General features: G+C 38.7%; 1 long non-coding RNA gene across 1 annotated transcript in view; it reads left to right on the top strand.

The window, feature by feature from the left end:
* LOC139007590 (uncharacterized) overlaps window positions 1-15,415 on the top strand; it is a 67,096-nt gene that overhangs the window by 24,731 nt on the left and 26,950 nt on the right. Inside the window, exon 2 of the long non-coding RNA XR_011470872.1 lies at window positions 13,968-14,029. This is a non-coding gene — a long non-coding RNA (uncharacterized lncRNA). The remainder of the gene's footprint in view (window positions 1-13,967; window positions 14,030-15,415) is intronic.

Here is a 15,415-nt window from a genome sequence, read left to right as displayed (position 1 = left end):
CTTAATTTTTTTGGTGCGATGGTAAATGGGATTGTTTTTCTGATCTCCCTTTCTGAAAGTTCACTATTGGTGTATAGAAATGCCTCAGATTTCTTGGGGTTAATTTTGTATCCTGCTACATTGCCAAATTCATGTATTAAGTCTAGTAGCTTTTGGATGGAGTCTCTAGGGTTTTGTATGTATAATATCATGTCATCTGCAAATAAGGACAGTTTTACTTCCTCTTTTCCAATTTGGATGCCTTTTATTTCTTCTTCATGCCTAATTGCAATGGCTAATACTTCCAGTACTATGTTGAACAGGAGTGGTGAGAGTGGGCATCCCTGTCTTGTTCCTGTTCTTAGGGGAAATGGTGTTAGTTTTTGTCCATTGAGTATGATGTTGGCTGTGGGCCTGTCATATATGGCTTTTATTATGTTGAGGTATGATCCTTCTATTCCCACCTTTCTGAGAGTTTTTATCAAAAATGGGTGTTGGATTTTGTCGAATGCTTTTTCTGCATCAATTGATATGACCATGTGGTTTTTTTCTTTCAATTTGTTTATGTGATGTATCACATTTATTGATTTACGGATGTTGTACCATCCTTGCATCTCTGGGATAAATCCTACTTGGTCATGGTGTATGATCCTTCTGATGTACTGCTGGATCCGATTTGCTAAGATTTTGTTGAGGATTTTGGCATCTATGTTCATGAGGGATATTGGCCTGTAATTCTCTTTCATTGTGATGTCTTTACCTGGTTTTGGTATTAGGGTGATGCTGGCTTCATAGAATGAGCTTGGAAGCGTTCCTTCCTCTTGAATTTTTTGTAGTAGTCTGAGGAGGGTAGGTTTTAGTTCTTCCTTGAATGTTTGGTAGAACTCCCCTGTGAAGCCGTCTGGCCCTGGGCTTTTGTTTGCTGGAAGCTTTCTGATGACTGCTTCAATTTCTTCCATAGTTATTGGCCTATTGAGGTTTTTAGATTCTTCCTGATTGAGTTTTGGAATGTTGTATTTTTCTAGGAATTTGTCCATTTCCTCCAGGTTGTCTAGTTTGTTGGAGTAGAGTTGCCCGTAGTATTGTTTAACAATCATTTGTATTTCTGTGGGGTCTGTTGTTATTTCGCCTCTATCATTTCTGATTTGGTTTATTTGGGACCTCTCTCTTTGCTTCTTGGTGAGCCTGGCTAGGGGTTTGTCAATCTTGTTTATCCTTTCAAAGAACCAGCTCTTGGTTTCATTGATTTTCTGTATTGTTTTTTTGGTCTCTATTTCATTGATTTCTGCTCTAATCTTTATTATCTCCTTCCTTCTGCTCACTCTGGGGTTTTCTTGTTGCTCTCTTTCTAATTCTTTGAGTTGTAGAGTTAGATGATTGACTACCATTTTTTCTTGTTTTTTGAGATAGGCCTGTAGAGCTATAAACTTTCCTCTCAGGACTGCTTTCATTGTGTCCCAGAGGTTTTGGATTGTTGTGTTTTCATTGTCATTAGTGTCCAGGAAGTTTTTAATTTCTTCTTTGATGTCATCGGTAACCCAATCAATATTTAATAACATGCTATTCAGCTTCCAAGTGTTTGAGTATTTTGGGTTGTTTTTATTGTAGTTTATTTCTAACATTATGCCATCGTGGTCTGCGAAGAAGCTTTTTATGATTTCAATCTTCTTGAATTTGTGGAGACTTTGCTTGTGACCCAATATGTGGTCTATTTTTGAATATGTCCCATGAGCACCTGAGAGGAATGTATATTCCGCAGCTGTGGGGTGAAGTGTTCTGAAGATGTCAATTAAGTCCATCTGATCTAGTGAGTCATTTAGGATTGCTGTTTCTTTGCTCAGTTTTTGTCTAGCGGATTTATCCAGTGATGTCAGTGGTGTATTAAAGTCCCCTACTATGATTGTATTGTTGTCGATCTCTCCCCTGATATCTTCCAGAAGTTTTCTTATGTATGTGGGTGCTCCTGCATTGGGTGCATATATGTTTACCAGGGTTATATCTTCTTGTTGTATTGATCCCTTTAGTATTATGAAGTGGCCTTCCTTATCTCTGGTTATGGCCTTCACTTTGAGATGTATTTTGTCAGATATAAGTATTGCTACCCCAGCTTTCTTTTCCTTTCCATTTGCGTGAAAGATATTTTTCCATCCCTTCACTTTCAGTCTGTGTGAGTCCCTTCTAATGAGGTGGGTCTCTTGTAGACAGCAGATGTATGGGTCATGTTTTTTTATCCATTCAGCCACTCGATGTCTTTTGGTTGGAGCATTTAGTCCATTTACATTTAAAGTTATTATTGAAAGGTACTTGTTTGTAGCCATTTCTTTTTTTGTGTGTGTGTGTGGCTGTTTTCTTTCTGAGCTTGATATTTCTTCTTTTTACACCAGTCCCTTTAGCATTTCTTGCATGGCTGGCTTGGTGGTGATAAACTCCCTTAGCCCTTTTTTGTCTGTGAAGCTTCTTATTTCCCCTTCAATTTTGAATGATAGCCTTGCTGGATAGAGTATTCTTGGATTCAGTCCTTTGCTTTGCATCACTTTGTAGATTTCCGTCCATTCTTTTCTGGCCTGATGTGTTTCTGTTGAGAAATCATTTGATAATCTAATGGGAGATCCCTTGTATGTTACTTTCCGTCTCTCTCTTGCAGCCTGTAAGATTCTCTCTTTATCCTGAACATTTGCCATGGTAATTATGATGTGTCTTGGTGTGGGTCTTTTTGGGTTCACCTTGTTTGGGACTCTCTGGGCTTGTGTGACTTTTTTCTTCCCCACCTCAGGGAAGTTTTCTGATATTATTTCTTCGAATAGGTTTTCTAATCCATGTTCATCTTTCTGTTGTTCTGGCACCCCTATTATTCGTATGTTGTTTCGTTTCATGTTGTCCCAAAGCTCCCTTAGGCTCTCCTCCTGTCTTTTAATTTTTTTCTCCATTTGCCGTACAGTTTGAGTGTGTTTTGCTTCCTTGTCTTCTAATTCACTAATTCGGTCCTCCGCTTCTCCCAGTCTACTGTTGATACTTTCAATGGAGTTTTTTATTGAAGCTATGTCACTCTTCATTTCTTCTTGGGACTTACTTAAGTTGTTGATTTTTTCATCTGTTTCTTCTAGCTTCTTGCATAAGTAGTTGAGTTTTTCATCTGTTTCTTCTTGCTTCTTGAACATCTGGTGCATGTACTCTAGGAACCTTATTCTGAATTCTTTTTCCGTCATGTTGCATATCTCTGTCTCACTTAGCTGCTTTTCTGGCGAGTCCTCCTTTTCTTTCCTTTGGGGGTTTCTTTGCCTACCCATGTTTGATCTCGCTGACATATGTAGATGTTGAGATGTTCAGTGGCTGCTCCCTGGGTGGCAGGGGCTCCTTGGGTTGTGGTTGCTGCTCAGACGGTTGTGGTAGCAGCTGCTTTCCAGTTGGCAGCAGCTCCTCTGGTGGATGTTGTTCACAGCTGTGATGGCTCTTCTGGCTGGTGGGGGGAGGCTTCACGTACAGCTGCCCGGTCAGGGTCTGTGTCTGTCCCAAGAGACGCGGCTGTCTGCCATGCGGTCTCCCTCCGACCCTCTGGGCTCAGGTCTGGCAAACTTTCCTGCCCAGATCCCTGGTTTTTAACCTTTCCAGGGGAGGTCTGCCCTTCCCGGCTGCAAACCGTCTCACCAGCTGAGTAAATTTGCCAATTCGGGGTGGGTGTTATTAGTTTCAGCTGCTTACTCCGTTTGCTCCGGGACAAGACCTGGGACGCGTCTGCCTATATCGCCGCCATCCTAGGCAGCTTTTTTTTAAAAGAAATTTTTGGATGGCTTTCTGAGATAATTTGGACAGGAATATTAGAATTGCTTTCATAGTGGAGTTCTCACCTGAAACATAGTTGGCAATGAGAAGAAAGGTTTTGCAATCATATTCCTTATCAGATGTTCAGTAAAGTTTATTGTCTCATGAAATACTTGAGGAGTCCCCTTCTCTCTTCCTTTCAGTCAAGATGCTGATGGTGGAATAGAAGATAAGTAAATGAAAATTAATCTGACTTTGGCAATTGGAGAATGAGAAGAAGAATGCTAACCCTCAGGCATATGGGCTTGTTTCAGTTTCCCAGAGAGCTTCTCAGAGGTCATGGCCTACTGGTTGTAAGCATTAAAAACAAAAGACAAAACAAAACTGTAGGTGAAGCCTGGACTACATAGGCAATTTAAAAGACTTGGATTGTTAATAGAATGCAGAGATGATTTTCACTGGCCAAAATCAATTTTACTCGTCTAAAATTCCTCTGGTAAAAATTATTTTCTTTTAATCTATTCTCTCCAGGGTAGCAGGAACGATCTTAAAAACATAAACTGAATCATGCCACTTCTCTGCTTAAAACCTTCACTTCCAATGGTTTCCCATTGCACTTAAAATCAAGATTCTTCCTATGACCTACATTGTAAGTATGCTTTATCTATGCTGATCTCACCACCTGGTCTAAAATTCCATTATCCTTCAGTCAGTTACTTTATCATCCTTTGGTCTGTATTTGTTCAACTTTCCTTATCACCATATCTAAAAAGTGGATACTTTCTGCCCACAAAGTCCCTTCTTCGTTTCCTTTATAGCTTGGAGAAGTTTGTAATTATATTTCTGCTTGATAGCTTCTTTTCTTGTTTGTTTTTGTCCTTCCTATGCTCTGAGATTAAACTCCAGGAGGGCAGAGAACATGTTTTATTCTTTTTATCTAGCACATGCTAGTGCATGGTAGGTATTTAATAAGTATTTGTTGAATGAATGATAATTTGATAATTTCAGCTTTATAGAGAAATGGATACTTCAGAAAGAAACCAGCGTTTCCTTATTAAACTGACAGTCTGTGAGATTATGCTAAAGTCAACATGGACAAAAAAGGAAATTCATTTCTTTGGGTTGAATCTGTCAGAATTAACTTAGATGGTGCTGGAGAAGCTTTTCCTGATTGGCAAGAATTGGATTAGATCTCCCTCTTGTTTGATTTATGACACCATGTATTTGCCTCTTTCATGAGACATTCCCTACTCAGTTCCTTCAGGGAGAGAGAATTTAGTTTATCATTGTATCCTTAATACTAAGGTTGGTGCCTGGCACGTGGTAGTTGTGATCAATAAATATTTGTTCAGTGAGAAATAAGTGTTAGAATCGAGGTATGTCTTTAAAATTTTTTAAAATTGATTTTTAGGGAGGAAGGGAGAGGGAGAAGAGCACAACATTGATTGGCTGCTTCCTGCACACTCCCCCTCCCACCCCGCTACTGGAGATTGAGCCTGCAACTCAGGCATGTGCCCTATTTGGGAATTGAACAGGCTACCTTTTAGTTAATTTCCCTTAGTTAATTTCTCTATTTACTAACCAACTGAGCCAAACGGTCCAGGGCAAAAGAAAGGAACACTTTTTACTCTGATAGATTATGGAGCTCATTGGTCCTAATAATCACTTTGTTCTCTATTTGCTTCTCAAGTTTAGTAGATCACGACATAGTTAAAAAAAGTTTAAATCTTTATTATGGACTATTTCAAACACATAAAAATAAAGATAATAATAATAAAATGAACCATCACCATGGACCTATCACCCAGTTTTGTTTTGTTTTTTAATATATTTTATTGATTTTTTACAGAGAGGAAGGGAGAGAGATAGAGAGTTAGAAACATTGATGAGAAAGAAACATCGATCAGCTGCTTACTTATTAGAATGCAGAGATGATTTTAGGTTTCGGCATCCTATCACCCAGTTTTAATAATTATCAACAGCCCTTGTTGGTTTGGCTCAGTAAATAGAGCTTTGGCCTGCGGACTGAAAGGTCCCAGGTTCGATTCTGGTCAAGGCACATGCCCGGGTTGTGGGCTTGATCCCCAGTTGGCAGGAGGCAGCCAATCAATGATGTTTCTATCTCTCCCTCTCATTTCTTCTCTGAAATCAATAAAAATGTATTTAAAAAAATAATTATATACACATAACCAATCTTGATTATTAACCTTGCTCCTCTTTTCCTCAGTATTTTAAAACAAATCCCAGGCATTATATCATTTAATCTGTAAATACTTCAGAAATGTATAACCAATTTAAGAACTAGTTAAGTCTTGGAAAACCTGATACAAAAATTTTATTTGTCTCCTTGAATCTAATTGTAGATGCCAGTTGGTGAATTTCCATGTGCTAAACCACTTCCAAGGCCTGACTAACTATTGAAAGCATATACTCCATTGTAATTGCTGAGATAGTGGCAGTTTGCTGGAATATGTGATCCTGGTGAAGTACGTTTCTGTTAGCGAGATTACCTATAAGTAAAAACTCATATCTGAGATAAGTTTTTTCTTTTGGAGATGTGTAAAGACAGATGACACTGTTTGATACTGTGCATTATAGGCCTTTAAGATTTTGTCTGATAAATGAAAATGAAATGTAGTTTGTGAATTAATAGAGTAAGTACCCGTAGAGCTTTGTGACTGAATTTCTGAGGGTACAATTAGCAGTAACAATGAAAAACAAGCGTGCCGAAGACTCAAAAGCTAGAAAGACTCCTAAGCTTGGGAGGTGGGGAGTTTAAAACTTGGGCCAGAGTAAAAGTCACTTGGCATTAGAAATGGTTATGGTTAGTTTTGCCGTAGAAGTTGAAGTTGTAAATAGCCTAGTTAAATAAAAATTCCTTTAGGATGGGAAGAGAAAGCACTATTTTCTTCCAGCAAATATTTTCAAGGATTAAGTATTATCTCAAAATTTGGAGATTGGCTCTGAGAAAATAATGGTTGGAGTAAAACAATGTTTTGTTATGATCCCAGTTTTTTGTTTTCTTGTGGAAAAGGAAAGAAGGAAATGATCATGACCACCTTTAACTATTTTCTTTAACCAAGCACATAAGAGAACAAGAGCCTGATTCTAAGAGGTTGCAAGTCCCAGTCCTGCAAAGACTGCAACTTTGCTTTCTTCTTAGCTTGATTCACCACATGAGTCTTCTGAATGCAGATTGGTGAGAGGTGTTGGATGTGGTGATCTCAAGTTAATTCTTTGCAATTTATTTGGAAAATCTCCTTTATTTTCACCTCTATACTTCCATAACCCTTAGTTAATTTCTCTACTTTCACTCACAATGACTTGAATAGGAATTTTATGATAATCATCTGTGTACCCTTAGCATTTAGCCATGGTTATTTGGAAAATATTTGTTGACACATGATGCTTCCTTTCCAACCCTCAAATGTGATTTTGTGATTTCTCAAATGACCTTGAGTGTGGGAATAGTGCTGGTCCTGGGTAGGCTCCTCTCTGTATTGCATTTCTTCCTAGATGCATTTGTTCTCAGGCACTAGGCCATTCTCTTCTTTTGGGATCTTCCAGGAACCAAGGAGAGAGAAATTTGTGTTTAGGACAAGAGGAGTGTGTCAGACTGAAGTTGATCATGTTAGGACCAAACACTGGAATTCTTCAGTTGCTTTCAGGATGAAGAATTCAGTGTTGGTAACAGATGCCAGAAGCTCATTCTATTTTATTAGATTGAGATTTGACCCCATACCCTATAACTGTGAGTTGAAATGGATTTCAGTCTTGATCTTCAGGCTTTACAAATATGGTCAGTCATTGGGAATTAATCAGTATCAAATGATCTAATGACTATCTTTTTCCATGTATATTGTAACTATTGAAATTAATTTGTTATAAAACTGTAGGTCCTACGTCAGATAAAACCTATGGTTTATCATCTATTACAAGATAAAATAGAAATGTTAAAAAACATTATTTCATCAATCTGATCCTATTTACCTCTTGGAAAAGTTGGAAAGCTAACTGACTCAAAAAAGATATACAAAACTAAAAGTAAACTATTCATTTCCTCCACCAGAAGCTTTCCCTAACTTATTTGATGACAACTCTACTCTTTTAGTTGCTCTGGTCAAAACTTTGGACCCTTATCTTTCTCTCATATCTCACATCTAGTCTGCCAGGAAAATCTACTGGACCTTCCTTAAAATATATTCAAAATCAACTACTTCTCACAATCTCTGCTGCTACCACTGTGGTCTAAACCACTGTTCTCTCTTGTCTGGATTATCTCCCAGCTTCTACCCTTTTTTTTATTCTCAACACAGTGGCCTGAATCATCTTTTTTTTTTTTTTTTTTTTTAATGAATGATCCGTTCTTTTTAAAATTTATATTTATTTATTTACATATTTTTATTGATTTCAGAGAGGATGGGAGAAGGAGCGAGAGATAGAAACATCACTGAGAGAGAATCATTGATTGGCTTCCTCCTGTATGCCCCCTTCTGGAGATCAAGCCCAAAATCAGGACATGTGCCCTTGTCTGGAATAGAACCTGAGACCCTTCAGTCCACAGGCTGACGCTCTATTCACTGAGCCAAACTGGCTAGGGCTTGAATCATTTTTTTATGCCTAGGTCAGATCATGTCACTTCTCTATTCAAAACAGTGACTTCCCTTTGATGTTTCTCATGAAATTATTGTGTTTTCTTTGATTACAAAATCTGCCATTATTAACCAGTACACCTAGTAAAGGTAGGAAATGAGTTACAAGTCCAGATCTGACTCTAAAACAAACACCTTTTCTCTGCTGCCATATTCTTCTTTTTTGAAAAATATATTCTTATTGATTTCAAAGAGAAGAAGGGAGAGGGGGCGAGAGATAGAAACATTAAGGATGAGAGGGAATCATCTATTGGCTACCTCCTGTATGCCCCCTACTGGGGATTGAGCTTAAAACCTGGTTTGTGCCCTGACCGGGAATGGAACTGTGACCTCCTGGTTCATGGGTTGACGCTCAACCACTGAGCCATATTATCTTCTTAAACCATTACTTCAAAAAGTATTAAGTGCCTGTCATGTTCCAGGCCCTGTTGACAGTTGAATAATAAATTATTGTGGACTACTAAAAAAGTATTTTTTTTTTTTTTTATATTTTATTGATTTTTCACAGAGAGGAAGGGAGAGAGATAGAGAGCTAGAAACATCGATGAGAGAGAAACATCGATCAGCTGCCTCCTGCACATCTCCCACTGGGGATGTGCCCGCAACCCAGGTACATGCCCTTGACCGGAATCGAACCTGGGACCCCCCGGTCCGCAGGCCGACGCTCTATCCACTGAGCCAAACCGGTTTCGGCTAAAAAAGTATTTTTAATTTTATCATCTTTGTTGTGTTTTTCAGAAGTGAGAACTTTAATGTGTTTATTTTTATCTGCAAGCTCTGCTTAAATGCAGGTAGACATAGACATGAAAATGCCTATGTTAAAACTTTGGTTATCCAGAGACCAGCTTGCTGTCATCTAAAGAATGTTGAACCCAAAACCAAGAATAAGAAAAGCAAGTGCCTTAGATAGTTAAGCAAGAACTTTTGAGCATTGTTGACAATTCTTGAGAAGATTTAAAAGAGCCCAAAGTTCTGTGAATAGTGGGTTCTTCCAGAAATTGGAGTGTTTTGATTAAACTGGCAATGTGTGGGCCCTGGCTGGTGTGGCTCAGTTGGTTGGAGGATTTGTCCCATGCACCGAAAGGTCATGGGTTCGATTCCCAGTTAAGGCACATACCCAGGTTGCAGGTTTAATCACAGATTGGGGCGTGTGTGGGAGGCAACTGGTTGATGTTTCACTCTCAAATCGATGTTTCTCTCTTTCTCTCTGTCTCTCTTGTTTAGACCACTGATAGACAAATGGGCCACTTCTCCTAGGACTCCACTTATACTAGAGCAGCGGTTCTCAACCTGTGGGTCGCGACCCCTTTGGCAGTCAAACGACCCTTTCACAGGGGTCGCCCAAGACCATCCTGCATATCAGATATTTACATTACGATTCATAACAGTAGCAACATTACAGTTATGAAGTAGCAACGAAAATAATTTTATGGTTGGGTCACAACATGAGGAACTGTATTTAAAGGGCCAGAAGGTTGAGAACCACTGTTCTAAAGGCTTTGCTGGGGTTTGTTCTTCATCCATCATCTCGGAAAATAGCCATTTTTTAGTGTTAGGAGAATCACATAAGGGAATAAGTGTTCAAATACTTGAATTATAAAGTGAATTTTGCTTTGTAGTTTGAAAAAGTGGTAGCTATTTCTGCCTGTCTGGAGCTATGAAATCTGAGTCTTAATACACAGTGAAGTGGGAGATCTTCCCATGGCTATTGTTGGGTGCTGGCAGAGGAAGGCAAAACTGGAAACTTTGATAGATTTTGAAACTCTAATTAGTGGAAGGCTTGAAATTTTAGTGTTTGATTTGTGAAGTATTATGTATATTCTAGTGCCTTACCAAGCATGTTAAGTTGAATGCTGCAGCTGGATTGACAGTAGGGCTACATATGTCTTCCTTATTCCCTTCCTTCATCTATAATATACAGTATATGGTATTGCTTCCCTTTTCAAACCCTTGTCATCTTAATCAATGTTATGTTAACTGTTCTTTAAAATCTCTATGCAAGTTAAATTGATAATCAGAAAGGAAAGGTTTTGTGGATATGAAAGGGAGCAGAGTATATTGTTCCTTGCAAATTTCCAGTCTCTTTTAGAAGAGGTAGGGACATGTTTGGGAACACAGTGGTCTCTCTTGACTCTACTTTTGAGACTCTCTAATAGCTCCAGCCAGCACCAGTACTTTGACAGGCTACATGGACTGACATTTCTGACCCCTACTTTCTCCAGGGGACCCAGTTCACTTAATGCTATTCGCTTTGGAAGTGAAGGAACAAATAGAGGATTCAGGCAAAATGAGATTGAGATTTTTTTCATAGGTGTTCAGTTTGAGGAGATATGTAATCATGCTGTTGATTGCTTAAAAACCACAGTTCAATTTGAGAATTGTTTTTTCTCCTCCTTTTTTCAATAACAGAGTCAAAACTTTGTATTAATTATCTTTCTTCCTTTCCCCCCTTCTATTCCATTTTTTGATTACTTTCCTTTTATTCTTTGCATCTCTCCTAACCGGGGATCGAACCTACAACCTTTCTGTATTTGGCAATGTTCTAACCAACTGAGGTAACCAGCCAGGGCCTGCTGCCCAAGTTTTTAAGGGACAGCATTTCTAAATCTTCAGGGCACACACATCTAATGTTTAAAAGTTTATCTTTATTGTTGAGAGTATTACCAAAGTCCCCCATTTCCCCCCATTGACTCTCTCCACCCTGCACTTGCCCCTCCCACCCCCAGGCCTACCACACTATTGTCTGTGTCCATGGTTGTGCATATATGCATATAACTTCTTTGGAAGGGAGGAGGAGGAGAGAGATTGAAACATCAATGATGAGAGAATCATCTGTCTACTGCCTCTTGCATGCCCCCTACTGGGGATCGAGCCTGCAACCCAGGCATGTGCCCTGCCTGGGAATTGAACAGTGACATCTTGGTTCATGGGTCGATGTTCAACCTCTTAGCCACACTGGCTGGGCTAAAACAAACAACCTTTTTATAAGATGGTCTCATGTAAAAAAATTTTGAAATCAGTTTCAAAATACATTCTCTGACAACTTTGACCTAAAAATGTAGGATCTCGTTTTGAGATTAATAATTATAAGAAATGTTATTAGCTTGATTCTTATTTCCATTTAGATATTTTAAAAAATTCATCACTATTTAGGAGTTGACTTTTTGTGTTAGAAATACCGTTGAAATACTATTGCTTTAGTCATTCTCCCCTAAGTTCCTTTTCCTGAGAATAAAGGATTGAGCTAATACCTTTGCATAATGATCTAGAGTATTTTAATCTTGGCATGTTCAAACCTGGCTGACTGGATTAATATGTGGACAAACTAGCACATTAGAACATTTTTTAAGTCCAAGCCACAAATTGTGCTTCAAATGAACATGGGCATGTATGAAATTAATACTTAAGTCTTGCATAGCACAAACATTGAAAATGTCCATTGTTGTGGGTAAGTGATTTTTAGTGAGGCTCCTGCTTTCCATGCCTATTTCTTCTGCTTTAAGCAGAGCCAAGAACAGAGTCAGGAGAGGGTTTGCTCCTTTGGCACTCCGCTACCTTCTGCTTTCGGCAGAGAAAAAGGCTGCTGTTTTACTTCTTAAACTCTTACCATATGGAAAGTTTCTATAAATAAACTTTGGATTTATGATTGAACTTCTAAATTTGTAACCTCAACTAAAGCCAATATAAATACCTATTTAAACATGCATATTACATTCAGAACTGTGGCACTGTTTCAGTGAGAAAGGTCACCAGCACAATACCTAAGTGATCAATTCTGTTAATTTCTCCTATCTCAGTTGGCCTGGATGAGGATCTTGTTTTGTTGTAAAGCAAAAAGTAGACAGCTGGTAGTTTTTAGTGAATCTACTTTGACTTTGTTGTGCATGAATTGTTGGTATAATTATGTAGCAGACATACTGGTATTCATGAAAATGTAAAAGTGGGTTAGATTTTTGACACACTGAATTGTTTAAATGTACTAAAGGAATTGACTATTTAGAAGAATTCTTTCGTTTTGTAAATTCAAGTCAGTTGGGTCTTCAGTTAACAAGTACATAACAGGTACCTACTATGTGCCAGACGCTGTGCTAGGTTTCAGGGGATATCAAATTGTATAAAAGATGTTTCCTGTTCAGACAAGGAAGAGAAAGAAAAAAGGAAACCTGGGGACAATAAAATGTTTTACCATTCTAACAGAGAAATGGACAAATGCCATGTGAGTGTGGTGGAGAGGCACTGAGTAGATTAACTGGTGAATTAGAAAAGGCTTCAGAAAAATGTTTCAAGTGGATATCCTATATAATAAAAAGCTAATATGCAAATAGACTGAGCGGCAGAATGACCAGTCGCTATGATGCGAACTGACCACCAGGGGGCAGACATTCAATGCAGGAGCTGCCCCCCTGGTGGTCACTGGGCTCCCACAGGGGGAGCGCTGCTCACCCAGAAGCCCTGAGCCGGGCTCATGGCTGGTGAGCACAGTGGTGGTGGTGGGAGTCTCTCCTGCCTCCTTGTCAGTCGGACCTACCCTGAGGGCTCCCAGTCTGTGAGAGGGCGCAGGTCGGGCTGAGGGACCCCCCCTCCCACCCAGTGCATGAATTTCATGCACCAGGCCTCTAGTTAAATAAAAGTTATTTACAACAATAGTTATATTTTATTGAGTACCTACTGTATACTAGGATTAAAGTTACCCACCAGGGAAAAGGGGTAATATAGTAGGAGAAACAGTGGAACTATTAGAGAGTTTGGTTTGGCTAATGGGAAGTGGGAGGGAGATTAGTGGCCACAGCAAAGGCTAGTAAAACTGGGTGGGATCAAATTATGAAGGACCTCAGGTACACTATGTCCCTTCCACCATGTTTTTGTTCTTATTTTCTTAGCTAAAGAGCCTTTCTCCTTACTTTGGCAACGTAACCTATTTTTAAAGATCTAGGTTTATGGTACTTTTTATGTGCAGCTTTTCTCCCTTTTACCAAAGGTTATTGATTTTTTTTTCAAACTGAATGGTTGTATAAAGAGAATGTGCCTCATAATAGGGCATTTCATTTCTTGAACCATTTCTTGTAGTTTAGTCTGATCTTCACAACTGCTTTCTCAATTCCTAAAGGGCAGAGAATGAATCCTCTTTAACATCTGGTGTGTGCTCAAGAAATGCACAATGAGTAGATGAATATGGAACACAGATATCAACCATTGAGACAGTCCAGCTACAATGTTTGAAATTGCCTACGTTTATTTAAAAGGCATTTTTAACACCAGTGAGAACACTTTTCAGATGTATAGGTCAGTTGTTATTTGGATGTAAAAAGAGTTTACAAGAGTATCTCACAGGATTGCTGTGAGGATTAAATTAATTAGTACATGTAAGCACTTAGAACAGTGCCTGGCATATAGTAAGTGCTCAGTTAGTGTTACCTATTGTTCCCCTCTACCTCTTTGGACCTTTGTGCCAGTGACAAAGCTCACCCATAGAAAGGAGATAAGAAACAGCTTACTACCTTTGAAACCAAATACCCTTTAGGAACTGAAAGAACTGCTTATAGTGCGTGAACATTTATTTTTCTGTTTGTATTTTAGTGACCGAAGGGTGTGATTGGCATGGAATTGAATTTCTTCTGTCTGTGGGAATTGTAAATAAGGTATGTCCTGTGTTTATTTACTCTTTCCTGCCCAAGGTGTTGTTTGTTAGTATTTTCAATTCCACTGAACTAGAAGAGATCAGATTTGATTGTTTAGGGATACTCATCATGGTCCTATGGTTTATCTAATATTGTGGACTATATCTAGTATATTGTTAGAATGTATTAAATGTCAAAGAAATAGCCCAACCAATATAAAATATTGGTGACCACAGAACAGAACCATGAATTCACACACACACACACACACACACACACACACTTACATACCATGATTAAATCCTTAGAAAGCATAGTTCTTGTATTGGAGTCATTATGTTTATAAACCAGCGTGGGGTAGTGGGAAGTGACAGGCTAACTAATTCTTTCGGCCATTCTAAAATTCAGTAGCTTCTGTGAATGGTAGACTAAATGCAACAAAGGGCCTATCTTGACAGTAGCCAGGCCATCACTGACAACTATAAATTTTATTACTGATGACATAATCTGTCCATCTCTAACCACTGGAATTTAATTTGACATAACATGCTTGTGTTCCTATCTTAAGTATCAGAGCCTGAACAAAACTACACCAGATATAGCATTGGATCATATATCTATCTTGTGTCAGAAGTCCACAAAAAGAGCTGTAGATGGCAGCTTCACCAGCTCTGCAAACTTATTTCTGTCAGAGCATTTTGTGTCAAAGTAAGGGCTAGTGATAGTTCATGTAGTTCTAGTTTTCCATGATTGTAGATATGTGAAGACACCATTGCTCATTGGTGCAGGAGACTTGGATTACTGGGAGAGTGAACTTGATAGCAAAAAAATAAAAAATAAAAATACCCCAACAACATGACAGTACTCCCCCAAACCTCCAACCTGGAATCCCATGAACTTGTACATGGGATTCCATGGGTTGATGATAATCTTTGGATTCTTGCTACATCTAATCATAGATGTATAAGGAAAAACAGATGAGCCATTTATATAGCAGAAGGAACATGGTCCTTGGAATTGACTTCCTTGGAAGGGAGACAAAGAAGGTAGATTAAATTTTAATTTCTGCAAACGAATCCCTTTATCACAGTGGTTCTCAACCTTCTGGCTCTTTAAATACAATTCCTCATGTTGTGACCCAACCATAAAATTATTTTCGTTGCTACTTCATAACTGTAATGTTGCTACTGTTATGAGTCGTAATGTAAATATCTGATATGCAGGATGGTCTTAGGCGACCCCTGTGAAAGGGTCATTTGACCGCCAAAGGGGTCACGACCCACAGGTTGAGAACCGCTGCTTTATCACAACCAGGCAGCCTGAATTTTCGGGGTCTGTTCTCCTGCTTAATATTGGGGTAATAATAAACAGGAAATATTTCATGGAAATACTATAAGAATTAATGGA

This window comes from Myotis yumanensis, unplaced genomic scaffold (assembly GCF_028538775.1).
Source record: "Myotis yumanensis isolate MYYU_CA2020_CCGP unplaced genomic scaffold, mMyoYum1.0.hap1 SCAF_3, whole genome shotgun sequence".
In the NCBI taxonomy this organism is placed as follows: Eukaryota; Metazoa; Chordata; class Mammalia; order Chiroptera; family Vespertilionidae; genus Myotis; species Myotis yumanensis.
Note: the sequence above shows the minus strand (reverse complement) of the source record. Positions and strands in the feature narration are given on the sequence as shown.